This window comes from Anomaloglossus baeobatrachus, chromosome 2 (genome assembly GCF_048569485.1).
Source record: "Anomaloglossus baeobatrachus isolate aAnoBae1 chromosome 2, aAnoBae1.hap1, whole genome shotgun sequence".
Classification (NCBI taxonomy): Eukaryota; Metazoa; Chordata; class Amphibia; order Anura; family Aromobatidae; genus Anomaloglossus; species Anomaloglossus baeobatrachus.
The window spans coordinates 441,525,994-441,552,594 of record NC_134354.1 but is presented as its reverse complement, the minus strand read 5'-3'; positions in this window follow the sequence as shown (position 1 = coordinate 441,552,594).

The window sequence follows — 26,601 nt, the reverse complement described above, 5'->3', positions numbered from 1 at the left end:
CTACCTCAGACGACGACAAAGAGCAAGAAAGCAGCAGGTGCCGCAGCCCAACAGGCCAAAGCCCTGGTATGGAGGAGTAAAGTAAAGTAAGAAGAGAAGTTAAAGTTTTGAAAAAGTTTTGTTTTGCAACGTTTACGTTTAAGCATGTGCCCACAAAAACTATTGTGAGAAAACCATAAACCTTAAGGCTATGAACTGGCTATAGCCACAAACTCTCGCAGTGTAAATAGTTACACCAAAAGGGCACCACCACCACCAGAGTCAGCCTGTTTAGGGGCTTGGCTCGTCTGCAACCAGGAGGAGCCCGTCCGTATATAGGGCCTTGGCTCACCTGCGACCAGAGAGCATGCCTGTTTATGGGGCCTGGCTCTCCACCACAAAGAGGGTACCTGGTCAGCACCAACTGTGGAGGCCGCCTCTGCATCCTGCCAGAAGAGGCTGAAGGCGCGGATCCATCAGGCCAGGTATACCCTGAAACCACCAGCCCATGAAAGCCGCCTCTACATCCTGCCAGAAGTGGCTGAAGTCGCGGCCAACGTGAGAGGGTTTTGGGTGGGTTAACGGACTTGTGGGTGGAGGGTGGTGATGTATGGTACCTGGTGCTTTTAAAATGTTTTACCATGTTTTAATGTTTTATGCATTTTAAAATGTTGTCTTGCAGCCCGAGGACGTGCTGGTGATAACTAAGGGGGAATGTGGCGCCCCTGACCTAGTCAGGCACCACTGAGTACTGCACCCATGCTGGGGACAGTACAATACAGGTAATCCAGAAGGCTGACCGGGGTGTGGAACACAGGCGCATAGTAATCAGCTCTCACACATGTACCCATGAGAGGACCCCTGGGGATCCCAGGAGGGGGAAAAGCCTTGACCTTCACTGGAATAGTGGAGGGGGCCAAAAGCCTCCATCTCCTCTCAAGGGGTGTGGTAAGAGAATCTGGTTGCTAGGTGGCGTAGGCAAGAACAGGAGAGGAGGGGCAGTGAGTCAGTTAGAGCAGAACTCCATAGGGCTCAGTGAGGAGCAGACCTGTGGGGCTGTTGCTGTCTAACAGCGCCCGCGCAGTGGCTACTGACGGGGGAGAACGGTCAACTAGGAGGGCTACCCGAAATCCATCTTCAGCTAGAGAGAGAGCAACGGAGTGGGAAGTAAGGAGACTGCTAGAGAGTACCAGGCCCGAACGGGCGGCAGATCCCGAAGCGGAGATAGATCCAGCTTTCTTTTGCTAAACCTGCCGGTGTGGGGCTCTCAAAGCCCACGCCACAACACCACAAAAAAGCCGCAGCCACGTAGCCACAGTTAGGGCCCATAGCTCACAGGAGGCAAGAAGCTGGAGTGATCTGGCCCAGGCAACAAGCACACGGCAAACGAAGGGGAGTGAGGCTTCAGCAACTTCCCTGGGTGACCCCCATAGGGACTCAAAGTCGGGGTCACCCCAAACCACCAAGGGCTAAAGGCGAGTTAGTAGTCACCCTCACAAGTCAGCCTGAAGGACACCTGGTTCCCGCCTGGTTCATCCCAGCTACGCCCGGGTTACTCACCCTGCCACCTGAAGTGAGTAAAAACCCTGAAAGACATTCTGCCTGTGTGGAGTTATTCTGCGCCTTGTGGTACTACGCACCTACATCGGGCCCTGGGGCTTGCCTCACTCTCAGGAGGCTATTCCAACTAACTGCACATACCATCAGCCCCAGGCGACCCTCAACCTGCAGTGGCGGTCCCTACTGGCCGCAATACTGAGAGTGGCGTCACGACAAGAAGAAGATCTCCTACCTGTGACCAGATCCAGCCGAGTGGAGTCCCTGAAGGTAATGCACCGACACAACACCTGTGGGGCTTCACAAGTGCACTTAGAGATTAAATAACTAGACAGCAAGTCAGTTACATCTATCTCCATGACTGGCTCTTAACCAAGTGTACTTTTTATTGTTTGAAAGAAACTCTAGACCAAGCAGTAAGGGGGTGTAAACAAAAGTTTTAGTCCAATCAAGTATCGCAGGTCAGGGCTTCATGACGTAGAGAGATCTACACATCCTCCTTGGATTGGTCAGTCCAGACTCCAGGAATTTCCTTTGTCCATCTGTCTTGGGTGCAAAACAGGAAATTGCAGCCATCTTTACAATTACATGTGCTGGTATATACTGTGTCTAAGGAAAATACACTGAATATGCAATATACATATATACATGTTAGTAAGAAACAAAAGCATTCACAAATATGTGTGTTAGTTCACATCTACTGAACTATATAACTGAGTCTATGAAATGGCTGAATTAAGTATTTTTGGATACTCAATTCTTTATCCTCAACACCTGCAGCATTGTCCCTGCAACGTTCTCTGTACCCCCAGTGCTGTCTCTTCCTGGCAGCGCTCTCTGTCCTCACAGCCTCCCCCAGGTCTGTCTATGCCACCAGCCTCCCCCAGGTCTGTCTGTGCCCCCAACCTCCCCCAGGTCTGTCTGTAACCTCAGCCTCCCCCAGGTCTGTCTCTTCCCCAAGCCTCCACCAGGTCTGTCAGTGCTCCCAGCCTCCCCCAGTTCTGTCTGTGCACCCAGCCTCACCCAGGTTTGTCTGCTCCCCCCAACCTCCCCTAGGTCTGTGTGTTCCCCCTGCCTCCCCAGTTCTGTCTGTGACCCCAGCCTCCCCCAGTTCTGTCTGTGACCCCAACCTCCACCAGTTCTGTCTTTGACCCCAGCCTCCCCCAGGTCTGTCTTTGACCCCAGCCTCCCCTAGGTCTTTCTGTGTCCCCAGACTCCCCCAGTGTCTATGTTCCCCATCCTCCCCAGTTCTCTCTGTGCCCTGAGCATCACCAGTGATCTCTGAGCCCCTCAACCCCCCCTGCTCTCTTTGTGTTCCCAGCACTCTCTGTGCTCCCAGCTTCCCTCAGTCCCAAAGCATTCACTGTGCCCCCAGCACCCCCCAGGGCTGTCTGTGCTCCTCCGGCATCCCTCAGGGCTGTATGTGCTCCTTCAGTGTCCCTTTGGCTGTCTGTGCAACTTCAGCATCCCCATGGCTGTCTGTGCAACTGCAGTGTCCCCATGGCTGTCTGTGCCCCCCTATCATCCCCCTGGCTATCTGTGCCCCAAGCTATGTATTTACCCCTGCAATGTTTGTGCCCCCCAGCTATGTCTGTGCACCCCAGTGATGTAGATACCCCCAGTGATGTCTGTGCCGCCCAGTGATGTATGTACCCCCAGTGATGTCTATGCACTGCTGCTTCCCTAGTGATGTATGTTCCTCCCAGCCATCCACAGCAATGTTTATGCCCCCCAGCTATGTGTGTGTGCCCCATCAATGATGTATATACCCCCAGTGATGTATGTACCCCCAGTGATGTCTATGCCCACAGCCATGTCTATGTCCCGCAGCCCTCCTTAGTGATGTGGTTGCCCTCAGCATCTCCTTTGATGTCTATGCCCTTCAGCCTCCCCAGTGATCTATATATCCCCTCCTGTGATGTATATACAGCATTCCCAGCCGACTGAAACCTGGAAAACCAGTTGTGAGAAGCAACAAGATCAATATCACAGCCGCGCTCCAGCCACCACAGTGAGTTAATAGTTTGGCAAAATATATTAGGGTCATTTTCAAGTTGATAGTTTTGTGCGGCCCCCGAATTATGGTAGAAATTTCCAAATAGCCCCTGGCAGAAAAAAGGTTCCCCATCCCTGCTCTAAAGTCTCAGGGCTTTCATAAAAAACCAATGAGTCCTTGAGCCTTTCTGACAGACCTTGGAAAAAATGACTCCTAAGGGCTGGGTCATTCTATCTACTGTCAATGATCCATCTCTGCAATTCAGAATAAAACTCTTCCAGCAGCCGGTTTCCCTGCTGGAGCTTGCATAGCTTATACTCAGCAAGGAAGACACGGTCAGGGTCGTCATAAACAAGGCCTAGGCTGGCAGAAAACTTATTGACTGACAGGAGCGACAGAGTTGTAAAATAAAAGGCCCCGGATTGAAGGCCTCCCTGAAGGAGGGAGATCATGATCCCCACCTGTTGTTCCTCACTCACAGAAAAATGTGGGTGGAGCTTAAAATGAGCATGCAGTCTTCACTGAAGACAAAACACTTATCCCGCTCTCCTTAGATTTGGGAACAGTATAGCTGGCTAACAGACTTGTGGCCCGCTGTCGTGGTTGAAAAACCATGGATCACAGGTCTGCCAAACCAATAGACAGGCTCTGCACCCATTCTGCTGTGTCCTCTACATTAGCTATTGAGGGTCCGGAGAAAACACAAGCATGATGGCAGGAATGGTATAGAAGGAAGGCTGTGGCGATAGGGAGAGGAAAGACCTTTTGCAACTCACCTGAATTTGTACCCTGTGCTTCTTAAAGTCTCTATGTGGGTTCTTCCCCCTGTCGCCGTATAGTGGCTAGGCCTTTGCTTACCCTGGACTCACCCTGGCTAGTGAGAAGGCCAGCAAAAACACTAATCTCACCACTGCAATAATAAAACACAAGGTACGGGAGTCAGACAGAGGGAAAATAGACACAAAAAGGAAAACACTCCAAGCTCCACCAATGCAGCTAATCATCACAGCTGCAATAGTCATAACTCATCATCATCTTCCAGAAACAGGCTCATTCCAAAGTGATTAGCATAGAAATTAGAATTTATAACCAGCATTAGATGGTAAGACACGTGACATTTTATAGTGAAGGGGAGTGGTAACAAAAGAGCTGCACCTGAGATTAAGGTTATAAAGGACTTTCAGATAGGAAACAGTCCTTAATCCCTAAAGCACTAAAAGAAAGAAGATTCACTTAAATGCAAGTTGTAGACCTGCATATAATAAGGTGTTATGACCTTATGGTCCCAGAATCGCCAGATTCCTCTCCAGAGTGGGACACACACATGCCAGCATTTGATTTCAGTTCAGACCTTAATTTTAGGAAGTGCCAGCAATTTTTTCTATTTTTGTATTTTGGAGTCATGTCCTTTGTCTGCGCACTCCTCCCAGTTGCTTCCGGTGCTTTATTTTTTCTTTTGCAGGTTCTTTTCTAGCCCATGTAAGAGGTCAGTTCTGACACGAAGAGAGGTATTAAATTAGATTAGGACCCAGTTGAGTTCCACCTTGGCGTGGTAACTGGGCACAAGTAAATTTGACCATTTTTATTTGCAAAGTAACTCATTTAAAAAAAAATGTTCGTGTTTTCTGGGCAGTAATGCATATTTACATTTCAATGTTCACCTTTTACATCCTTCAGTTCCCCCCCCTTTATTTGAGTGCAGCTATTATTTTGTATAATATACAGTATGTTATGTTCAGTTTGTATCAGTTCAAACCTTAAATTTAAGAAGTGTCAAAAAATCTTCTATTTCAGCATTTGATTTCACATGGACGTAAAAATGGACACACAGATGGTAACCATCAGATGAAAATCAGATGAAAATCATCGGAGTTTTCTAGGTGAAATGATTTTTCATACTCTTGTTTACTGCTAGCTTTAGAATAAAGTCAAAGTGCAGTTTTATAGCATCACATGATGAGTACGTGTTCAAAAAATTGTGTATTGCTGTATATGCAGTCTGAATAAATGAACATGCCTATACAGTGCATTTTAGGCCTAAAACACACTGCCGCAAAAAAAATGTCCGTGTGACACGGTCTGTTTTTCGGGTCCGTGATCCGTTTTTTTCGGGCGTTTCTCCGGTACGTATGGCATCCGTGTGATGGCGTATGCGAGCCGTGTGTACGTGTAAAATGTCCGTGTTTGTGTGTAAAATGCCCGTGTATGTGTACGTGGAATGTCCGTGTGGAATGTCCATTTGTGTGTTGCACAATGTCGTTGATACATGTCGGCTGACAGCAGACAGAGTTGCGCGATGAGAATGAACTCGGGTGAACTTCACCCGACTTCATTGTCATGCCGCAGCTCTGTCTGTGTGCCGCGTACTGATTAGCGGTCACCTGTGAAGGATTCACCAGTGACCGCTAATCCCCCGAGTGACTGAAGTTAGCAGCCCTCTCTCATACTTACCGCTCCCCGATCACCAGCGCTGCGAGGAACAGCTGTGCAGAGAATGCGCGGCAACAATTACTTTGAATATGCCGGCCGCTCATTAATCAATCTCGTATTCCCTGCTTTCCCCACCCACCGGCGCTGAATACAGCTGATCGCGCTATTGCCTTCATTAGCTGCATGGAGCTGACAGGAGTGGAAGCTGGAAGCGACGCTGGAGGTCCGTGGATTACGCCGGGCATGGAGGACTTTTTGGGGCTTATTAAGTTGGTGATGAGGGACTTTGTTAGTGTTTTTTTTTCTAATAAAGGATTTTTCGGGTGTGTGTGTTTATTTACTGTAATTTACAGATTAATCATGGAAGGAATCTCGGGGAGACGCCTGACATGATTAATCTAGGACTTATTGGCAGCTATGGGCTGCCAATAACTCCTTATTACCCCGATTTGCCAACGCACCAGGGCAAATCGGGAAGAGCCGGGTACAGTCCCAGAACTGTCGCATATAATGTATGCGGCAATTCTTGGCGGCTGCTGACTGTTATTGTTAGGCTGGGGGGCTCCCCATAACGTGGGGCTCCCCATCCTGAGAATACCAGCCTTCAGCCGTATGGCTTTATCTGGCTGGTATTAAAATGGGGGGGACCACACGCCGTTTTTTTTAATTATTTATTTATTTATTTTACTGCACAGTATAGACACGCCCACCGGCTGCTGTGATTGGGTGCAGTGAGACAGCTGTCACTCAGCGTGGGGGACGTGTCTGACTGCAACCAATCACAGGCGCCGGTGGGTGGGGAAAGCAGGGAATACGAGATTGATTAATGAGCGGCTGGCATATTCAAAGTAATTGTTGCCGCGAATTCTCTGCACAGCTGTTCCTCGCAGCGCTGGTGATCGGGGAGCGGTATGAGCCGGGGAAGAAAAAAACAGAGCAACAATGTAAGTATGACTGAGAACAGCAGAAAAAAAGGTAAGTAAACTGAATTTAATTAAAAAAATAAATAAATAAGATCGCTAGTGTAAAAACGCACACGCACGAAACGTGCTGAACACGGACATACTCCGTGTGCGGTACGTGCAGGCACGGACCCATAGACTAAAGCACGTCCGTGCCTGCGTGCTGCCGGCCAAAAACGGACATGTTGTCCGTGTAGAAAAGCGCACACACGTACTTACCTCACGGACACACGTTCCGTGCGATTTTACGTGTGTGTGCCATCTACCATTGATTAACATGGGTCTCCATGTGTACGTGTCTCCGGTACGTGCAAATACGTACAAATTTCACGGATGTGTGTTGCGGGTCTTAGATTGTGTAATGTTTTAGACATGTATTTCATTATCACTGGTGTTCAATATTAATTAAATTGACCTTATTAAAGTTGAGTCATGCAGTCAAAAATGCACTAAGCAAGTCTCGGGGTCCCCACTTACCCATGACTATATCTTCAAACGTACGACTTTCCGTTCCCAAGAAGATGTGCTTTCCAATATGCTGTTTCTTGCCTTACTCCTAAGGCAGACTGATGTTTCCAGATCTTTCTGCCACTTGTCTAGCTTCATGCTTGCTACCTGGATCTTTTAGTTTCATGCTTGCTCCTTGGATCTCCATTTCTCCTTAAACACACACCTGTATGGTGCCTTGTTGGTTACACACTCTGTCGGACTTCTCTCACAACTCTCTACTAACTATTCTGCCACTAGCCACTCTCCTTGTTTTTTCCCACAAAAACTCCCCTTGGCTGCATGAACTGGCTTACTGTTAACTCTACTCACTCTGTACCTGCAACATAGCTCCGCTCCCTCCACTATAATACATCTGCAGAATAAAATAATATTCTAAACACCTGCATGTAACATCACATATGGAAAATGCAGCCATATAACACATTACAGTAATGATTACATCTTCAGAGGGATGGAACTCATTTTACCCTCCTTTACATCCTCAGCAGGCATTGTTTCGCGATCACAATGTCTACATTATCTACATCGCACAATACCTCCTCTATAGCAGCTGTCCTGCCACTGATAACATTCAGTTTTGTCCCTGTAATAAAGTTGTTTGTACCGGTTGTAGATTTATTATAGCTCAACAATTAGTGCCATTCTCTGAAAATAGAGATAGAATGTGTTTAACCTGCCATATAAATCACATGTTGAAAGGGATGACTAAAGGGTACTTGACCAATGGAGGGACGTATATATACAACCACCAAATACATCAGTAATGGCAATGACTAAAGAGAACAACTAGAAAAGAGGATTACACAGAAAAGAAACAAGCATAAGGAATAAAGGTCAGTGCAATATTACATAGAAATCTAATGTATTTGAAACACCAATTGGGTATGCAAAAAACCATTATTATCTGAGAATGTGTTAAAAATAATAAGTTTTACAAATCAGCTTTTTCAACTGTGCTAATATGCCAAAGGGTTTGAGCAGAGAATAGAGAAAAAGAAAGAAAGAAAAAAATAGGGAGTGGAAAAAAGAGGAGAGAAAGTAGGCTAGGGGTTAGGTCTTTTGGAAAAAGTCCTTCCTTGGTTTCCATGTAAACAGGACGTCTTCCCTTTAGTGGTTTCCCAAGCTAATTCTTAAAAAAAACATTTATTTGCCCACATTTCAATCAAGGGAGGATCTATTTTTCTTAATAAAATGTCTGATAATGTTTGTTAGACATGATTCACATCACCTACGTTTTGAAGACCCTCTACACTGAAAGGGCAGTTGTCCCTTTGGCCTCTGTCAGGCTTGTATACGTTATTCTGTACAGTCATCACACTAAAATATACAGTACATTGTGTAGTATAACACACGGAATCCTGTGAGTAATTGTATGTATTACGGCAAGGAGTCCACAACCAGAATGCTATAATCCGTAATCTCTATAGTATATCAAAAACAGATGCAAGATGTTGACATAAAAATACCAGCTCCACTGATTATATTCAACGATACAAAAACACTACCTAAAGTTCAGAAAAGTAAGATATTAATCAATCTAATATATAAAGCTGAGTGTATGTGTGTATGTATGTATGTATGCATGTACAGTATGAATGAATGTCCGCTAAAGGTCGGGTTTGATCCCGGGGGGAATTTTGTGCTTAGAAAATGGCGAATCTGCAGGTGTTGATAAAAACACCCCTTTAGGGAGGGGTGCTCCCGAAGTATATCATTGAAGGGCCTAATCTCTGCACCATCGTAAAAGTCCGCCAAAACTCCAAAACCCGCTGCTTCCCATCTACTCAAATTTGTATATGGAATGTGGGATTCTAATGCTCTGAGCTAAATTTCTGACAGCGGGACCTGGATCTTAGGGATCATCTCACTGCACCAAATGGCTAACGATGCTGTCATAGTAGGGAGACACAGGGTGGACCTAGAACGTTTTAGATATTCCACCTCCATCAGTTTCCTCGTCGAACCCTGGTCTGTCACAGAGTTCTCAAGTTGAACCCACCTATGGGAGCTCTCCGTGTTCCACCGTTCTTTGAGTGATTCTATAAGAGAAGCTTTATAATAGGCCATCACATTAGGAGTACCCAGACCTCCCATTCCATATGGCAGATGCATAATCTTACTAGCAACTCTCGCTCTTTTATTACCCCAAATAAACTTATTGGTCATCGACTGCAGTTTTATCAAATATCTATATGGAATTTTAAGAGGGAGACACCTAAACATATACAGCATTTTAGGAAGGAACGTCATCTTAAAGGATTGAATTCTCGCCATCCAAGATAGCGACAACTTCTCATACCTGCCTAGATCCTGACCCAAGTTTTTGAGTAAGTGATCGAGATTGGATCTGATGAGGGAATGTGTTGGTGTCAAATGGATACCTAGATAAGGGATACTGTCTTCGCACCACTGGAAAGGAAAGGCTGCCTCCAAAATCCTTCTGGACCTTGCGGGTACATTAAATGGTAGTACTAAGGACTTAGTGGCATTCAATTTGTAATAAGACACCTCAGAAAAGGTCGACAGGGTGGACATCACTGCTGGAAAGGAATATTCAAGGTTCGTACATGATATTATTACATCATCCGCATATAGACCCAATTTATGTTCATGCTCCCCTACCCTTATACCAGTTATGTTTGGGTTCACCCTAATCGCCTCCGCCAGAGGTTCCACCACCAGAGCAAAAACAATAGGGGACAGCGGGCACCCCTGGCGGGTGCCATTGGTTATAGAAAATTTTAATGAGCGAAAACCCGAGGCTAGAACTGAAGCATTTGGGTGAGACTACAAGGCCAAAACAGATGACTTAATTCTTCCTTCAAAACCAAATTTTGTGAGCACTCTTTCCAGATATCCCCAGTGCACCCTATCAAAGGTCTTTTCGGTGTCGAGTGACAAGAATACACCAGGGACGCCCGACTGCTCCATCACCCCAATTAAATCCAGCATCCGCCTGGTGCCATCTTTGGATTGCCTGCCCGCCACAAAACCCACCTGATCCGGGGCTACCAAGGAGGGGATTATTTTATGGAGTCTGGTGGCTACCATTTTTGAGTAAATTTTTAAATCACAGTTGAGCAATGAAATTGGTCTGAAATTCCCAGGGGTATCCGCCGTTTTCCCCGGTTTGGGTAGTGTAGTGATAACTGCTTCTAGGTTCTCTGAGGAAATAGTCCCGGTCATTTGCCACAAATTAAAGGTCTTTAGTAAAAAAGGGGCTAGAATAGAGGCAAATTGCTGATAATATTCATAGGGAAGCCCATCCGGGCCTGGGGCTGAGTTTCGTTTAGAAGCTCTAATGGTGTCCAAAATTTCCTGTATAGTAAAGGGAAGATTTAAAGATTCTAATTGCCGGTCTGAGACCCGAGGCAATTCCAGACCTTCCAAAAACTCCTGAATTTTTTCCGGTGTTGGCTGAGGGGTTTGCGGGTCATCCCTTAAATTGTACAGGGCAGCATAATACTTGGCAAAGGCGTCTGCTATCCCATTAGGGTACCTTATAAGTGATCCATCTGGGCCCTTCAAAAATTCAATTTTAGATTTAATTTCCCGTTTTTTTGTTCTTCTAGCTAGTAAGGTGCTGGCTCTATCCCCCATCGCATAAAAAGTTGATTTACTCTTTTTAAGATTATGTTCATATCTATACGACAATTGGGATCACAGTTGAAACCTGCAAGTAAGAATTTCCCTGTACAGTGTAGACGACGGGGAGGCCTTGTTAATAGTTTCTAAGTGTTGAATATGGGCTATAATTTCTTTAATTTCTGCTTCTCTTTGCTTTTTCAAGAATGATGCAGTTTTTAAAAACTGCCCTCTAATAACTGATTTGTGTGCAGCACATAAGGTCTCGTCAGAGACCTCCCCATTGTCATTATGCCCAAAGTATTCCAACAGGCCTGCCACAACCTCCACCTGAACGTTCTTTTGGTTCAGTAAACTAGTATTAAGTCGCCACTGAGGCACCATAAATCCACTCGTAGAGATCTGTACAACCAATGTTATCGGAGCATGATCCGACCATGTTATCAGACCCACTTCAGCACCCGTACACTTGTGAACAGTCTTACTATCCGTCAGGAAGAAGTCGATCCTGCTGTATGACCGATGCCTTGGGGAAAAGAAAATATAGTCCCTTTCCGATGCATGAAGGTATCTCCATATGTCATGTAGATGAAACTCCGCAACCAACTGTTTCAGTTCCTTTCCTGACTTAGCGGACCTCGCCGAGCAGTCCATAGATCGAAGAGCTGGAGTGTTAAAGTCCCCACAGATTATCTCTGACCCCTGTGAGGTGCTCCTAAACATCTGGAAAAATTTCCGGGCAAAAGTTAGTTGAGATGAGTTTGGAGCGTAAATCGATGCCAAGGTATACAAAAACCCATTCAGGAGGCACTTTAGAATAATATATCTCCCGCCTGCACCATAGGCTACATCAATCATTTTGAAAGCCACAGAGTTTTTAATCAGGATAGCCACTCCTCCTTTTTTTTTTTTTAGAGTCATTTGCAAAGAACATATGTGGAAATCTTGGATGTAGTAGCCTTTTATTGTCATCAGTAAGAAGTTGAGTTTCTTGAATACATGCTATATCACATTTGGATGCTATAACTTCTCTCCACAGCATGGATCTTTTTGCAGGAGAATTGAGACCCTTGACATTGAGAGACAGAAACTTAATACTCATGGCGGATCCCAGAAAGGACGATGTTTCCAGGCAGGCCGACTGAGAGGCATAGGGCAGGCAGAGGCAGGCAAGGAGGACCAGTTAGGGACGGTGCATGGGTGGAGGGAAAAAACAACAACAAAAAAACTTGAATACTTCAGCTTCATCCTTACCGGAGAGCTGGGAAGTACTTGCTCGCCATAGGCGAGAACAACAGAGGGCTTAAGTGACATCACAGATCCCATGAGAGCTACACACGCCAGCGGCTGGCGAGACTCCCTCAAGCTGGTTCCCACTCAGGATTGATCTTTTTCTTCTGAGCATCCCCCTGATCCCGGCGCGAGTCTGAGTGCATTGTAAGGGGTAATCCCCAGGACTCAAGTAGTTTGCTCAGTTGAGGAGGGGACTGGCATACATGTGTTTTAGAATCCCTGAAGATAATCAATTTCACCGGGAATCCCCATTTATATTGTATGTCATTCTCCCTCAGGATTCTGGAGAACTGGGAAAATTCTCTTCTTTTTGCCAGAGTTGCAGCAGACAGGTCCGGGAACACCTTTAAATCATTAAATTCATCTGGGAGGAAAGGGTTATCCCTCAGTATCTAGAGCACTGCTTCCTTTGTTTTTAATCGTGCCAGCGTGTCCCTGGACAGAGTGGGGTCGATACCTTTAGGTTTAGGGATTCTATGTATTCTATCCACTATGAGATCTCTTTCTGTGTGTTCTGGGAGCAGTAGTTGGAGAAACTTGTGAAAGAAATCTGGCAGCTCTTTATCAGCTACTGACACAGGAATGCCCCTAATTTTAAGATTGTTCCTTCTGGACCTATCTTCCAGATCCCCAAGCTTGATTTTCAGTATTCCCACCTCCTCCTCTAGTGCTGTGTTAGCATCAATCAGATCATTGTGTGACTGAGCAAGTTCGGCCATTTTAGACTCCACATGGTCTGTACGGTCCCCCAGTGATTTGATTTCCTCTTTAACTTCTTTAATCATGTTCTTAAGATCCCTGAAATTCTCCTGTAGTGATGACCTCAAAGAACTGAGCATGGCTTGCAGCCTTTCGTCTGTGAGAGGAGTGCCTGTGACACTGCTTCCTAACCCTGTCTCTTCCTGGTGTAAGGGAGACACTGCAGCAGGAGACATCTTCTGAGGAGAGGGGGATCCCCTATCCCTATATATATATATATTGACGTATCTTTTAATTCACTTCTCAATTTCTTTATTGAATAAAGTTTTTATGTGTCATGTCAGCGGTGCGCATGTTTTTGAATGTTAGCATTCTATATAAGGAATCAACTCCATGGATTGTTTGATATACATTACTGATTTTATCCTGTAGAAGGAGTTGGATTAACTCCAAAATGCATAAAAAATTAATCAGATGTTTTAACTTGATCGATCTTCAGTGATCTCCCTTCCTCTGGCAGGGCGGAATAACCCTTTCTATTTCCTAACCATTATCTTGCACGTGTCTGCTAGAGATGAGCGAACCGGTCCCGGTTCGGCTCGAGGCGGTTCGCCGAACGGGGGGTCTGGCTCGAGTTCGGCTCGTCGAACGTTCGACGAACCGAACTCGAGCCCATAGGAAACAATGGCAGGCAATCACAAACACAGTAAAACACCTAGAAAACACCCTCAAAGGTGTCCAAAAGGTGACAAACAACTCACAACACAACACAAACACATGGGAAAGTGACAAGGACATGTACTCATGCGAAAACAAAACAGCTGGACAAGGAAAAAGAGGAGGACACACAGATATAGGCATGGCACGCCCTTCTAAAGTCATGTAAAACACCGCAAGGTGACTCCAAGCGGAGTCTCCCTTTTTTCCAAAAATTGGGCCCCACACACCCACCCCTTCAGTGGCAGCAGTTGTGCCCCAGTTGTACACTTCACAGCTAGATTTGCATCAAGCACATTCAAAAATACGCCATTCTTATCCGTCCCCAGGATGACACCGGGGTAGGTAGCAAAGTCTTTCCTGATCCCAGCTCTGTTCATCTTGGCTTCTTTTAAAAACACAGCAAGCAAGGGTTACTCCAAGCGGAGTCTCCCTTTTTTCCAAAAATTGGGCCCCACACACACCCACCCCTTCAGTGGCAGCAGTTGTGCCCCAGTTGTACACTTCACAGCTAGATTTGCATCAAGCACATTCAAAAATACGCTATTCTTAACCGTCCCCAGGATGACACCGGGGTAGGTAGCAAAGTCTTTCCTGATCCCAGCTCTGTTCATCTTGGCTTCTTTTAAAAACACAGCAAGCAAGGGTTACTCCAAGCGGAGTCTCCCTTTTTTCCAAAAATTGGGCCACACAGACACCCACCCCATCAGTGGCAGCACTTGGGCCCTAGTTGCAAACAGGATGTTTTGATTTGCATCAAGCACATTCAAAAATACGCTATTCTTAGCCGTCCCCAGGATGACACTGGGGTAGGTAGCAAAGTCTTTGCTGACCCATGACTTGTTCATCTTGGCTTCTTTTAAAAACAATGTAAGCAAGGGTTACTCCAAGCGGAGTCTCCCCTTTTTTCCAAAAATTGGGCCCCACACACACCCACCCATTCAGTGGCAGCAGTTGTGCCCCAGTTGTACACTTCACAGCTAGATTTGCATCAAGCACATTCAAAAATACGCCATTCTTATCCGTCCCCAGGATGACACCGGGGTAGGTAGCAAAGTCTTTCCTGATCCCAGCTCTGTTCATCTTGGCTTCTTTTAAAAACACAGCAAGCAAGGGTTACTCCAAGCGGAGTCTCCCTTTTTTCCAAAAATTGGGCCCCACACACACCCACCCCTTCAGTGGCAGCAGTTGTGCCCCAGTTGTACACTTCACAGCTAGATTTGCATCAAGCACATTCAAAAATACGCTATTCTTAACCGTCCCCAGGATGACACCGGGGTAGGTAGCTAAGTCTTTCCTGATCCCAGCTCTGTTCATCTTGGATCATTTTTAAAAACAATGTAAGCAAGGGTTACTCCAAGCGGAGTCTCCCTTTTTTCCAAAAATTGGGCCCCACACACACCCACCCCTTCAGTGGCAGCAGTTGTGCCCCAGTTGTACACTTCACAGCTAGATTTGCATCAAGCACATTCAAAAATACGCCATTCTTATCCGTCCCCAGGATGACACCGGGGTAGGTAGCAAAGTCTTTCCTGATCCCAGCTCTGTTCATCTTGGCTTCTTTTAAAAACACAGCAAGCAAGGGTTACTCCAAGCGGAGTCTCCCTTTTTTCCAAAAATTGGGCCACACAGACACCCACCCCATCAGTGGCAGCACTTGGGCCCTAGTTGCAAACAGGATGTTTTGATTTGCATCAAGCACATTCAAAAATACGCTATTCTTAGCCGTCCCCAGGATGACACCGGGGTAGGTAGCAAAGTCTTTGCTGACCCATGACTTGTTCATCTTGGCTTCTTTTAAAAACAATGTAAGCAAGGGTTACTCCAAGCGGAGTCTCCCTTTTTTCCAAAAATTGGGCCACACAGACACCCACCCCATCAGTGGCAGCACTTGGGCCCTAGTTGCAAACAGGATGTTTTGATTTGCATCAAGCACATTCCAAATCCACAAGCATTTACTCTCCCCAGGATGACACAGGGGTAGTAAATTCCTTCTGGATCCATGACTTGTTCATTTTGATGAACGTCAGTCTGTCCACATTGTCACTGGACAGACGCGTGCGCTTATCTGTCAGCACACACCCAGCAGCACTGAATACACGTTCAGAGACAACGCTGGCAGCTGGACACGACAAAATCTCCAAGGCGTAAGTTGCGAGCTCTGGCCATTTTTGTAGGTTTGAAGCCCAAAAGGAGCAAGGCTCCAGTTGCACAGTCATGGCATCGATGTTCATTTGGAGATACTCCTGTATCATCCTCTCCAGCCGTTGACTATGTGTCAGACTTGTTGTCTCTGGTGGCCTTGCAAAAGAGGGTCTAAAAAAATTATGAAAAGATTCCATAAAATTGCTGTTACCGGCACCAGAAAAGGTCCTACTGGTACGGGTAGACTGTTGAAGATGACGAGACCGTCCCATGTTTGTCAAGTTACAACTGGGAGATTCACTCCCTGCACCTGCACGGTTGTTTGGTGGAAAAGCCGAGCTAAGATCTAGTAACAGCTTCTGCTGATACTCCTGCATACGTGCGTCCCTTTCTATGGCTGGAATTATGTCACAAAATTTGGACTTGTACCGGGGATCTAATAGTGTGGCAATCCAGTAGTCATCATCACTTCTAATTTTGACAATACGACTGTCATGTTGGAGGTAGTGCAACAAAAAGGCACTCATGTGTCTTGCGCAGCCATGCGGACCAAGTCCATGCTGTGTTTGTGGCATAGAGGTGCTACCCGTTCTTTCTTCCTCTGACATCTGACCCCAACCTCTTTCAACTGAAATTTGACCAAGGTCTCCCTCATCCGCTGAGTCTTCCATGTCCATGGACAGTTCGTCCTCCATTTCTTCATGTTCTCCTGCACCTTGCTCAACATTTCGCCTGCTACTATGCGCCCTTGTCGATCCCTGTCCCCCATGGTCCCATGCCTGCTGCGTTGGTGATGATGAACGTCTGGACCTTCGTGATGTTGTTGTCCCTTGCGCATATGAATCCTCCTGTAGTTCCTCCCCTTCATGTTGTCCCACCCCCTGACTCCGAATAGTGTTTAGCGTGTGCTCCAGCATGTAAATGACTGGAATCGTCATGCTGATAATGGCATTGTCAGAGCTAAACATATTCGTCGCCATGTCGAAACTGTGCAGAAGGGTGCATAGGTCCTTGATCTGAGACCACTCCATCAGGGTGATCTGCCCCACCTCTGCATCTCGTTGGCCCAGGCTATACGTCATGACGTATTGCACCAGGGCTCTGCGGTGCTGCCACAGTCGCTGTAACATGTGGAGAGTTGAATTCCAGCGTGTCGCCACATCGCATTTCAGGCGATGAACCGGCAGGCCGAAAGACTTCTGGAGCGATGCAAGTCGCTCTGCTGCGGCGCTTGAACGGCGGAAGTGAGCTGACAGTTTTCGTGCCCTGTTCAGAAGGCCATCTAGGCCGGGATAGTGTGTTAAAAATTGCTGCACGACAAGGTTCAACACGTGAGCCATACAAGGTACGTGTGTCACCTTGCCCAGGCGAAGTGCCGCACCCAGGTTTGCAGCATTGTCGCACACGGCCTTACCAGGCTGCAGTTTGAGTGGAGACAACCATTTATTAAACTCGGACCGCAAAGCTGACCACAACTCCTCAGCTGTGTGACTCTTATTACCAAGACATGTCAAGCTAAAGACCGCCTGATGCCGTTGCGCTCTGCTGCCAGCATAGTAATGAGGGGTGCGTGATTCCTTCTGCGCAGTGAGAACGCTGGTGGCCTGACCAGGCAGGCTTGGGGCGGAGGTGGAGGACCCAGATGAGGTGGAGGATGCAGAAGCAGTGGCGGAACTTGGACAGACAGAGGATTGACACACAAGTCGTGGGGACGGCAAGACTTGTGCAGCAGACCCTTCACCATCTATCACCATAGTTACCCAGTGCCCAGTCAGCGACATGTAACGTCCCTGTCCATGCTTACTGGTCCAAGTATCGGTGGTGAAATGCACCCGTTCACACACAGAGTTTCTCAAGGAAGCGGTGATGTTGTGTGCGACATGCTGGTGTAGCGCGGGCACACCTTTCTTAGAGAAGTAGTGGCGACTAGGCATCTGGTACTGGGGCACAGCGACAGACATAAGGTCTCTAAAATCCTGTGTGTCCACTAGGCGGAAAGGCAGCATTTCGGTAGCCAACAGCTTACAGAGGGATAGAGTCAACCTCTTAGCTTTGTCATGGGTCGGAGGAAGTGGCCTTTTATTTGACCACATCTGAGGGACAGAGATCTGGCTGCTGTGTGTAGACGGTGTTGAGTAGGGTGTCCCTTGAAAAATGCAGGTTTGTGAGGAAAGTGCAGGCGGAGACATGATGTTGCCTTCATCCAACGTTGGTGCTATCGATGTCTGAGAGAGCTGTACACACTCACTTGTTTCCCCTTCCAAACCAACTGACGACCTTACAAGCAAACTGCCTGTTGCGGTTACAGTGGTGGAAGTTTTGCGTGGAAAAACAGGTGTGGCAGCTGTCCCCACAGTCCTAGAAGATGAAGAGCGCGCGGATGCAGTGGAAGGGGCGGGCGGTGGATGGTTCGCTCCACTAGGCCGCATTGCAGCACGGTGAGCTTCCCACCGGGACTTATGATATTTAGTCATGTGACGATTCATGGAAGAAGTTGTCAAACTGCTGAGGTTTTGACCTCTACTAACAGAATCATGACAAATGTTACATATCACATGAGTTGGGCGATCTTTTTCGATGTGAAAAAAGGACCAGGCTAGGCAAGGCTTAGAGGCCATGCGACCTGTTGATCCACCCCGAATAATGCTCATAGGCAGAGTGGTGGCTGAGGATGCAGTTGTAGACGTGCTACCAGTGCTCCGACTCTGTCCAGGAAGGCGCAAGGTAACTTCGTCGTCGGTTGCATCCTCCTCCACCGCCTCTGTTGACCTCCTCGAGTGCCTGACTGGGGGTTGACAGTAGGTGGGATCTAGAACGTCATCATCAATTGTTGTGTTTGCACTCCCCTCCCCCTCAGACCGAGCCTCTTCTTGCCCTGACGGAATATTTAAGTTGTCATCCCAATCGGGTATCTGCGTCTCATCTTCATCAGTATGTTCCTCATTGTCTATAACCACAGGTGTTACAGTTTGTGACAAAGGGTCAACATTATGCTCAGAAACTTGGTCCTCACGGCCTGAATCTGAGTCACAAAGGTTCTGGGCATCACTGCAGACCATTTCCTGTTCTGTACTCACTGTAGCTTGGGAGCAGACCTCTGATTCCCAGGCTATAGTGTGACTGAACAGCTCTGCAGACTCAGCCATCTCAGTTCCACCATACTGTGCAGGGCTGATGGAGACTTCAGAGCTGGGAGAAAGCAAGTTTGATTGGGATGACAACTCAGAGGACTGGTGTTTTTTGGATGCGGTACTTGAAGTGGCAGAGAGGGCACTTGTTGGACCACTTGAGATCCATTCAAGCATTTTCCTTTTTTGCCCATCATCTACCTTTGTTCCTGTTGTTCGTGTCCGTAACAAAGGGAGCACATCGGATTGTCCACGGTAAGTAGTAGACATCTTACTTTTGCTGGTAGATGGTCTATCTTCAGCAGATGATAATGGAGCTTTGCCACCTTCCCCACGGACAAAACCTTTTTTGCCTTTTCCACCACGCCTCTTCCCCTTTCCACCAGCATCTGTCATTTTGCCACTCATGTTGATTGCGACAAGATTGTGGACTGAAAATGTGGTAGTAAAAATTGAGAGGTGGTGAAGATTGCAGTGGTGGTCTAGCTTTATTAACAGCAGAATAATAAAGAATAAATATCCCTGACAATGCAACTTAGTTATAATTAGTTGGAGTGTGCAACGCAGGCAGACGCGCTCTGCAAATGTCTTTGCACTAGTGGGACTATAGCAAAGTCCAATAGCCACGTATAGGATGCCACTAGGTACACTGAGTGTTTGCTAGTATAATGGCTTGGTTAGAATGAGTTGTAGTGTGCAACGCAGGCAGACGCGCTCTGCAAATGTCTTTGCACTAGTGGGACTATAGCAAAGTCCAATAGCCACGTATAGGATGCCACTAGGTACACTGAGTGTTTGCTAGTATAATGGCTTGGTTAGAATGAGTTGTAGTGTGCAACGCAGGCAGACGCGCTCTGCAAATGTCTTTGCACTAGTGGGACTATAGCAAAGTCCAATAGCCACGTATAGGATGCCACTAGGTACACTGAGTGTTTGCTAGTATAATGGCTTGGTTAGAATGAGTTGTAGTGTGCAACGCAGGCAGACGCGCTCTGCAAATGTCTTTGCACTAGTGGGACTATAGCAAAGTCCAATAGCCACGTATAGGATGCCACTAGGTACACTGAGTGTTTGCTAGTATAATGGCTTGGTTAGAATGAGTTGTAGTGTGCAACGCAGGCAGACGCGCTCTGCAAATGTCTTTGCACTAGTGGGACTATAGCAAAGTCCAATAGCCACGTATAGGATGCCACTAGGTACACTGAGTGTTTGCTAGTATAATGGCTTGGTTAGAATGAGTTGTAGTGTGCAACGCAGGCAGACGCGCTCTGCAAATGTCTTTGCACTAGTGGGACTATAGCAAAGTCCAATAGCCACGTATAGGATGCCACTAGGTACACTGAGTGTTTGCTAGTATAATGGCTTGGTTAGAATGAGTTGTAGTGTGCAACGCAGGCAGACGCGCTCTGCAAATGTCTTTGCACTAGTGGGACTATAGCAAAGTCCAATAGCCACGTATAGGATGCCACTAGGTACACTGAGTGTTTGCTAGTATAATGGCTTGGTTAGAATGAGTTGTAGTGTGCAACGCAGGCAGACGCGCTCTGCAAATGTCTTTGCACTAGTGGGACTATAGCAAAGTCCAATAGCCACGTATAGGATGCCACTAGGTACACTGAGTGTTTGCTAGTATAATGGCTTGGTTAGAATGAGTTGTAGTGTGCAACGCAGGCAGACGCGCTCTGCAAATGTCTTTGCACTAGTGGGACTATAGCAAAGTCCAATAGCCACGTATAGGATGCCACTAGGTACACTGAGTGTTTGCTAGTATAATGGCTTGGTTAGAATGAGTTGTAGTGTGCAACGCAGGCAGACGCGCTCTGCAAATGTCTTTGCACTAGTGGGACTATAGCAAAGTCCAATAGCCACGTATAGGATGCCACTAGGTACACTGAGTGTTTGCTAGTATAATGGCTTGGTTAGAATGAGTTGTAGTGTGCAACGCAGGCAGACGCGCTCTGCAAATGTCTTTGCACTAGTGGGACTATAGCAAAGTCCAATAGCCACGTATAGGATGCCACTAGGTACACTGAGTGTTTGCTAGTATAATGGCTTGGTTAGAATGAGTTGTAGTGTGCAACGCAGGCAGACGCGCTCTGCAAATGTCTTTGCACTAGTGGGACTATAGCAAAGTCCAATAGCCACGTATAGGATGCCACTAGGTACACTGAGTGTTTGCTAGTATAATGGCTTGGTTAGAATGAGTTGTAGTGTGCAACGCAGGCAGACGCGCTCTGCAAATGTCTTTGCACTAGTGGGACTATAGCAAAGTCCAATAGCCACGTATAGGATGCCACTAGGTACACTGAGTGTTTGCTAGTATAATGGCTTGGTTAGAATGAGTTGTAGTGTGCAACGCAGGCAGACGCGCTCTGCAAATGTCTTTGCACTAGTGGGACTATAGCAAAGTCCAATAGCCACGTATAGGATGCCACTAGGTACACTGAGTGTTTGCTAGTATAATGGCTTGGTTAGAATGAGTTGTAGTGTGCAACGCAGGCAGACGCGCTCTGCAAATGTCTTTGCACTAGTGGGACTATAGCAAAGTCCAATAGCCACGTATAGGATGCCACTAGGTACACTGAGTGTTTGCTAGTATAATGGCTTGGTTAGAATGAGTTGTAGTGTGCAACGCAGGCAGACGCGCTCTGCAAATGTCTTTGCACTAGTGGGACTATAGCAAAGTCCAATAGCCACGTATAGGATGCCACTAGGTACACTGAGTGTTTGCTAGTATAATGGCTTGGTTAGAATGAGTTGTAGTGTGCAACGCAGGCAGACGCGCTCTGCAAATGTCTTTGCACTAGTGGGACTATAGCAAAGTCCAATAGCCACGTATAGGATGCCACTAGGTACACTGAGTGTTTGCTAGTATAATGGCTTGGTTAGAATGAGTTGTAGTGTGCAACGCAGGCAGACGCGCTCTGCAAATGTCTTTGCACTAGTGGGACTATAGCAAAGTCCAATAGCCACGTATAGGATGCCACTAGGTACACTGAGTGTTTGCTAGTATAATGGCTTGGTTAGAATGAGTTGTAGTGTGCAACGCAGGCAGACGCGCTCTGCAAATGTCTTTGCACTAGTGGGACTATAGCAAAGTCCAATAGCCACGTATAGGATGCCACTAGGTACACTGAGTGTTTGCTAGTATAATGGCTTGGTTAGAATGAGTTGTAGTGTGCAACGCAGGCAGACGCGCTCTGCAAATGTCTTTGCACTAGTGGGACTATAGCAAAGTCCAATAGCCACGTATAGGATGCCACTAGGTACACTGAGTGTTTGCTAGTATAATGGCTTGGTTAGAATGAGTTGTAGTGTGCAACGCAGGCAGACGCGCTCTGCAAATGTCTTTGCACTAGTGGGACTATAGCAAAGTCCAATAGCCACGTATAGGATGCCACTAGGTACACTGAGTGTTTGCTAGTATAATGGCTTGGTTAGAATGAGTTGTAGTGTGCAACGCAGGCAGACGCGCTCTGCAAATGTCTTTGCACTAGTGGGACTATAGCAAAGTCCAATAGCCACGTATAGGATGCCACTAGGTACACTGAGTGTTTGCTAGTATAATGGCTTGGTTAGAATGAGTTGTAGTGTGCAACGCAGGCAGACGCGCTCTGCAAATGTCTTTGCACTAGTGGGACTATAGCAAAGTCCAATAGCCACGTATAGGATGCCACTAGGTACACTGAGTGTTTGCTAGTATAATGGCTTGGTTAGAATGAGTTGTAGTGTGCAACGCAGGCAGACGCGCTCTGCAAATGTCTTTGCACTAGTGGGACTATAGCAAAGTCCAATAGCCACGTATAGGATGCCACTAGGTACACTGAGTGTTTGCTAGTATAATGGCTTGGTTAGAATGAGTTGTAGTGTGCAACGCAGGCAGACGCGCTCTGCAAATGTCTTTGCACTAGTGGGACTATAGCAAAGTCCAATAGCCACGTATAGGATGCCACTAGGTACACTGAGTGTTTGCTAGTATAATGGCTTGGTTAGAATGAGTTGTAGTGTGCAACGCAGGCAGACGCGCTCTGCAAATGTCTTTGCACTAGTGGGACTATAGCAAAGTCCAATAGCCACGTATAGGATGCCACTAGGTACACTGAGTGTTTGCTAGTATAATGGCTTGGTTAGAATGAGTTGTAGTGTGCAACGCAGGCAGACGCGCTCTGCAAATGTCTTTGCACTAGTGGGACTATAGCAAAGTCCAATAGCCACGTATAGGATGCCACTAGGTACACTGAGTGTTTGCTAGTATAATGGCTTGGTTAGAATGAGTTGTAGTGTGCAACGCAGGCAGACGCGCTCTGCAAATGTCTTTGCACTAGTGGGACTATAGCAAAGTCCAATAGCCACGTATAGGATGCCACTAGGTACACTGAGTGTTTGCTAGTATAATGGCTTGGTTAGAATGAGTTGTAGTGTGCAACGCAGGCAGACGCGCTCTGCAAATGTCTTTGCACTAGTGGGACTATAGCAAAGTCCAATAGCCACGTATAGGATGCCACTAGGTACACTGAGTGTTTGCTAGTATAATGGCTTGGTTAGAATGAGTTGTAGTGTGCAACGCAGGCAGACGCGCTCTGCAAATGTCTTTGCACTAGTGGGACTATAGCAAAGTCCAATAGCCACGTATAGGATGCCACTAGGTACACTGAGTGTTTGCTAGTATAATGGCTTGGTTAGAATGAGTTGTAGTGTGCAACGCAGGCAGACGCGCTCTGCAAATGTCTTTGCACTAGTGGGACTATAGCAAAGTCCAATAGCCACGTATAGGATGCCACTAGGTACACTGAGTGTTTGCTAGTATAATGGCTTGGTTAGAATGAGTTGTAGTGTGCAACGCAGGCAGACGCGCTCTGCAAATGTCTTTGCACTAGTGGGACTATAGCAAAGTCCAATAGCCACGTATAGGATGCCACTAGGTACACTGAGTGTTTGCTAGTATAATGGCTTGGTTAGAATGAGTTGTAGTGTGCAACGCAGGCAGACGCGCTCTGCAAATGTCTTTGCACTAGTGGGACTATAGCAAAGTCCAATAGCCACGTATAGGATGCCACTAGGTACACTGAGTGTTTGCTAGTATAATGGCTTGGTTAGAATGAGTTGTAGTGTGCAACGCAGGCAGACGCGCTCTGCAAATGTCTTTGCACTAGTGGGACTATAGCAAAGTCCAATAGCCACGTATAGGATGCCACTAGGTACACTGAGTGTTTGCTAGTATAATGGCTTGGTTAGAATGAGTTGTAGTGTGCAACGCAGGCAGACGCGCTCTGCAAATGTCTTTGCACTAGTGGGACTATAGCAAAGTCCAATAGCCACGTATAGGATGCCACTAGGTACACTGAGTGTTTGCTAGTATAATGGCTTGGTTAGAATGAGTTGTAGTGTGCAACGCAGGCAGACGCGCTCTGCAAATGTCTTTGCACTAGTGGGACTATAGCAAAGTCCAATAGCCACGTATAGGATGCCACTAGGTACACTGAGTGTTTGCTAGTATAATGGCTTGGTTAGAATGAGTTGTAGTGTGCAACGCAGGCAGACGCGCTCTGCAAATGTCTTTGCACTAGTGGGACTATAGCAAAGTCCAATAGCCACGTATAGGATGCCACTAGGTACACTGAGTGTTTGCTAGTATAATGGCTTGGTTAGAATGAGTTGTAGTGTGCAACGCAGGCAGACGCGCTCTGCAAATGTCTTTGCACTAGTGGGACTATAGCAAAGTCCAATAGCCACGTATAGGATGCCACTAGGTACACTGAGTGTTTGCTAGTATAATGGCTTGGTTAGAATGAGTTGTAGTGTGCAACGCAGGCAGACGCGCTCTGCAAATGTCTTTGCACTAGTGGGACTATAGCAAAGTCCAATAGCCACGTATAGGATGCCACTAGGTACACTGAGTGTTTGCTAGTATAATGGCTTGGTTAGAATGAGTTGTAGTGTGCAACGCAGGCAGACGCGCTCTGCAAATGTCTTTGCACTAGTGGGACTATAGCAAAGTCCAATAGCCACGTATAGGATGCCACTAGGTACACTGAGTGTTTGCTAGTATAATGGCTTGGTTAGAATGAGTTGTAGTGTGCAACGCAGGCAGACGCGCTCTGCAAATGTCTTTGCACTAGTGGGACTATAGCAAAGTCCAATAGCCACGTATAGGATGCCACTAGGTACACTGAGTGTTTGCTAGTATAATGGCTTAGTTAAAATGAGTTTGAGTGTGCAATGCCGGCAGACGCGCTATGCAAATGTCTTTGCACTAGTGGGACTATAGCAAAGTCCAATAGCCACGTATAGGATGCCACTAGGTACACTGAGTGTTTGCTAGTATAATGGCTTGGTTTTAATGAGTTGGAGTGTGCAATGCAGGCAGACGCGCTCTGCAAATGTCTTTGCACTAGTGGGACTATAGCAAAGTCCAATAGCCACGTATAGGATGCCACTAGGTACACTGAGTGTTTGCTAGTATAATGGCTTGGTTAGAATGAGTTGTAGTGTGCAATGCAGGCAGACGCGCTCTGCAAATGTCTTTGCACTAGTGGGACTATAGCAAAGTCCAATAGCCACGTATAGGATGCCACTAGGTACACTGAGTGTTTGCTAGTATAATGGCTTGGTTAGAATGAGTTGTAGTGTGCAATGCAGGCAGACGCGCTCTGCAAATGTCTTTGCACTAGTGGGACTATAGCAAAGTCCAATAGCCACGTATAGGATGCCACTAGGTACACTGAGTGTTTGCTAGTATAATGGCTTAGTTATCAGTTGGAGTGTGCAGAGGACAAGAGGGTACAGTGGCAGGATTGTGGTGCTCTGGGTAGAGGAATGGAAGCCTGCCTTTCTATTCCCTCCTAATGGTGAAATGCAGGTAGGAAATCCCTGACCTGGGCTACACAGACGCTGTTGCTGTTTGCAGGACCTGTCACCTATGGCTCTCTGACCCTGCCGGTTGGAGCCCTTAAAAGGACTGCTATAAAGTGCTCTCCCTAAGCTGTCTAACGCTGTGTATGCAGCGCATACAGCTGTATCGGCTATAGGACTCAGGAAGACGGAGCTGCGACAGTGATGTCTGACACCAAAGACGCAGAAGGCAGATAATGGCGTCCGTGAAGAAAATGTCCGGTTTTATAATGCAGGGACATGTGACATGCAGATCCTATCACACATGCCGTTGCTTCTCTGGCTCAAAGTCCACTTAGCTGTGTGTGTGTCTGGGATTGGCTGACATGCTGGCCCGCCCCACAAGACGCGCGCACTTAGGGAAGGAAGACAAGAAAAAAAAAAAAAAAAAATGGCGATCGCCATTATAGAAACAGCAGTGATCTGAAGGCGCTGTTCACGCACACTATACACTGAAATGTGATAATAGTTTGATTCACAGAGTGACTTACACTATTACAGCAGAAACCAAGCTATGATTTAGCTGTTTTTTGGCTGCTAGAACCGTTCTCGAACGTTTCTAGAACTACCGAGCTTTTGCAAAAAGCTCGAGTTCTAGTTCGATCTAGAACATGCCCCAAAATCACTCGAGCCGCGAACTGGAGAACCACGAACCACGAACCGCGCTCAACTCTAGTGTCTGCTGATCTGAACAGCCGATATGTATTTC